General features: G+C 43.3%; 1 pseudogene; it reads right to left on the reverse strand.

The window, feature by feature from the left end:
• Positions 1–1,687: 1,687 nt before the first annotated feature.
• LOC112839017 (transcription elongation factor A protein-like 3) lies at positions 1,688–2,282 on the reverse strand (annotated as a pseudogene).
• Positions 2,283–4,163: the final 1,881 nt, after the last annotated feature.

A 4,163-nucleotide genomic window follows, 5' to 3' on the forward strand; every position in this document is an offset into this window, starting at 1 on the left:
TCTTCTCCTGTGTCTGTTGGCTATCTGTGTGTCTTTGAAAAAAATGTCATGACTTGACATTGAGGACCTGAATGGTCATGTCCTCTGCCCAATTTTTAACCAGATTGTTTTTTGGGTGTTGAGTTATATAAGTTCTTTATATATTTTGGATATTAACCCCTTGTCTGATACGTCATTCAGTAAATTGCCTTTTTGTTTTGTTGATGGTTTCCTTTGCTGTGCAAAGATTTTATTTTTGTATAGTCCCAATAGCTTGATTTTTTTTTCTTGTTTGTTTTCTTTGCTAGAGGAGACATACCTAGTAAAAATGTTTCTATGGCCAAGTATCTGAATTTTTAAAAAGAAATTAGAATAATTTGTTCGGAAAATCAGGATGTCAATTTTCTTGTGATATAAGCTGATGTAAGTTTTTATCTTCAGGCCTGTATTACCTGTTTATTTTATTTTTATTTTTATTTTATTATTTTATTTATTTTATTTTATTTTTTATTTTATTTTATTTTATTTATTTTATTTTATTTTATTTTATTTTTATTTTAGAGAGGGCAAGAGAAGGGGGAGAGGAAGTGGGAGAGAAACAATTTTAAGCAGGCTCCATGCCCAGTGCAGAGCCCTGTGCTGGGCTCCATCTCACAACTGGAGATCATGACCTGAGCTGAAACCAAGAGTCAGATGTTTAACTGACTGAGCCACCCAGGCACCTGTACCTACTATTTATTAGAACCTTCACTGGGATGTCAGGGTTTATTCAAATTTAAGATGTTTAAATCTAGACTCATTATTTTTCTTCCCAGATCAGTTTCTTTATCTTGCCTCTTGATTTTAATTATACCAATATCTACTTCAGTTCTCAAGCTCAAAACCTATCCCTATCCTACTGCAGTCTACTGGTAAAGAAATTGCCAATTATACCATAAAATTGGGTCTCAAAATCTGTCCCCATAACCATATTTTTAGTTACAAATCCAAATAACTGTCCATGTAATAGCCTTTACCTTGGTATCACTACCACTAGCTATTCCTTATCCAAAACCATCTATCACACTGAAACCAGTTATTTTCTTAAAATAATAACTAAAACATAAGTGGTCATGCTACTTCTTGCTAAAATACCCACCATGGCTTTTCTGGCCAATCTACTAGACTCCAAACTCCTTTTCAAGACACAGTGTCCTTTATTCATTTGCCTTGACTTAACATTTCTGGTCTTATTTCCTGCCTCCATATCTTGTATCTGTCTCACACTCATTAAACTCTTCTAGAAATTATCCAGGGCTTCACTATTTCTGTGCTTTTGTTCTGGCTTTTATCTCACTGGACATTCCCAGTATTTCTTGCCTTAAAAACTCTCATTCATTCTTCGGACTGAGCTTATGGTATCCCTTTATTGAGCCTGTCTTCCTTCCTTCCTTCCTTCTTTCTTTCTTTTCTGTGGTTCTGAAAACTGTTTTTCTTTATTGTTATTTTACAGTGTACCATGAACATCTCTTCCAGGCACATGGGTGAAAATCCTCTACTGAAAGATAGAGAACACTGTACTTCAATCCAAAGGCTGCTGGCAACAAGAGTGACACCTAAAGCAAAGTATCAGCTTAAGATTAAAGCACATAGCCTGGCAAATGCCTGCCAGGGAAAGCAGAGTCAGAAATATTCTCTTTAGAGAAATTAGGATTGAAGGCCCAAGTCGTTAACGATACGGGATATCGTGTAAGCCCCTTTGGCCCCTACCTCTGCCTCTCATTCCTCTGACATCTTGTTGCCTCCTTGGGGCAAATGGATCTTGTACATATCTTTGCATCCAATGAAAACCACCCATTTTCTGTTTTTCCTTAGCTCTTCCTGAGCCCTTGACATATCTCCACATTCTGTCTTCATCTTATTGCCCAAGTTCCTTTCCTGTAAGTCCTCCTGATAGGCCTTGGGGGACTCCTTCATCCCCCTGTCCGTTTTTCTTTTTCTTTTCCTGAGTATATAATCTTCAGGTGGGTACTTTTTGGCAGCCTGCAGCTCACTCTCAGTCTTTGCCAGGGAGTCTAGCTTGCCCTCCCTGTGTGTGTTTTTTTCTTTTTTTCCCCTCATTTTCAGACTTGCCCTGCTTTCTTGCTCTCCCTCATCTTCTGGCTGTCCCTCATTCTGGACCTTTCCTTTTAGGCCTGGCTTCCCCTCTACTTCCAGCTTTTCTTCCTCATCTGATTTTCCTTTATCTTTAGGCTCTACTTCCATCTTCTGGCTTTCCCTCAATTTCCAGCTTTACTTTCATTTTCACTATAAAGTTTTTCCATGTTGAGATTTCCCCTTCTTTTCTTGTCCTGTACGGATTCTGGACAGGTTCTTCCTCCTTTTCTAGCCTTGCAGAATGCTAGGGACAGACACATAGATGTGTGGGGACCAGGGTAGGCCTGTCCCTCCTTGGGCTCACCAAAGCCCATTTGCCACTCACCTGTGGCCCAGGCAACTCATGAAGCTGGTTCTGCATGGGCAGTGGGGGTGGACCATGCAGGGATGGGACTGCAGGGTGGGCGAGCAGCCTGTTGAGTCTTTCTTTAGTTTTCCGTCTACATGTGTTTCTTCTAGTAGACTAATATCTTTTGAAAGATAAGACTCAAGATTTACTCCCTGATAACTGCAGCACAGAGCATCATATATAGAAATGTTTGCAAAATAAACAATTGAATTAATAATCTATTTCTGCATAGACTAGAAATTCAAAGGACAGTAAAAATCATAGCTTACTTTAATAAGGTCTGGGCATATTTGTACACTCAGTAATACTGTTTAGATATAGAAAGCCTAGGACAATTTTGTCATTTTCTCTCATACGGCCTCCTAAACTGCATACATTGTAGTTTTACCATCTACAAAGTAGGAGAGTTAAACAAATGCTACTTACTATAAAAAATAAAAAGAAATTACAACTTAGGATGTTTAAAGTAAAGAACATATCACCCCCAACCTAACAATGTAAAAAGCCAGACAACTTACAAAATCATTATTTTGGGGGAATCTTTTAGAAAGCTGGGGATGTAAGGTAAAAGCAAGTTCACTCAATTCCTTAGTTGTCTCTCAAAGGAGAAAGAGTACAAAACAACAGTTCTATCTTGACAGAATGAAGGTGATAGAGGTGACTACCATACAAGCAGGTAAAAGGAAATCCAGTAAAAAAACTTCCAAATGATAGCATGAGGAGCTATGCCGCCCATTTCCCGGTGAAACTGGTGAAAACTGTATTTACACAAAAGCATTTAAAATCTTTGGAAATGGGGGGCGGAGCAAGATGGCGGAGGAGTAGATTTCGTCTGGTCTCAGGAATTCAGCTGAATAGGGATCACACCATTCTGAACACCTACGAACTCAACAGGAGATCAAAGATAAGAAGAGTAACAACACTCTGAACAGAAAAGCGACCACTTTCTGGAAGGTAGGACGTGCGGAGAAGTGAATCCGAGGCGATATTCGGGAGGATAGACGGCGGGGGAGGGGGCCTCCGTGGGCCGCTTCTGGCAAGTGATAGAGCCGCGGAGCACAAAATCGGAACTTTTAGAAGTCGGCTCCGCTGAAGGACGTCGCTCCAGTGGCTAAGTGGGGGGTGGAACCCTCGCGGGACAGTGTGGTCCCAGGACCCTTGGGGTCACAGAAAGACTGGGGGTGCCTGAGTGCGGCAGAGCTCCCAGGGATCGGAGCGGGGAAGCCGGCTGCAGAGACGGAGACAAGGCGCGGGCTCTCAGCTCGGGGTTGCCATGAACTGTGATCCGCGGCCCAGTCGGGCCACTCCTCCTCCAGCAGGGACCCAACAAGCGGCAGAGCCGGGGAGACTCCCCTTCCTCCCCCGGGAGGAGCGGCGCGGGAACGCACCGCGGGGATCTGCTGGGTTTGGAGACTCTGCGCGGGGTCGGGTGCCAGACATAGAAAGGCTCGGTCACAGGCCGGGTGAGCACGGAGTGCGGCCAGAGACCGGGGACACGGGAGTGACTGCTTTTCTCTGGGGGCACACTGAGGAGTGGGGCCCCGAGGTCTCAGCTCCTCCGGGCGGAGATTGGGAGGCCACCATTTTCATCCTGGTCCTCCAAAGCTGTACCGAGAGCTTGCAGGGAACAAAAGCTCCTGAGAGCAAACCGGAGCAGCTTGCTTAGCCCGGACTCAAAAGGGCAGGGCAATTCCGCCTC

This window comes from Callorhinus ursinus, unplaced genomic scaffold, assembly GCF_003265705.2.
Source record: "Callorhinus ursinus isolate GAN/ISIS: 27379988/994484 unplaced genomic scaffold, GSC_fseal_2.0 scaffold63, whole genome shotgun sequence".
Lineage (NCBI taxonomy): Eukaryota > Metazoa > Chordata > Mammalia > Carnivora > Otariidae > Callorhinus > Callorhinus ursinus.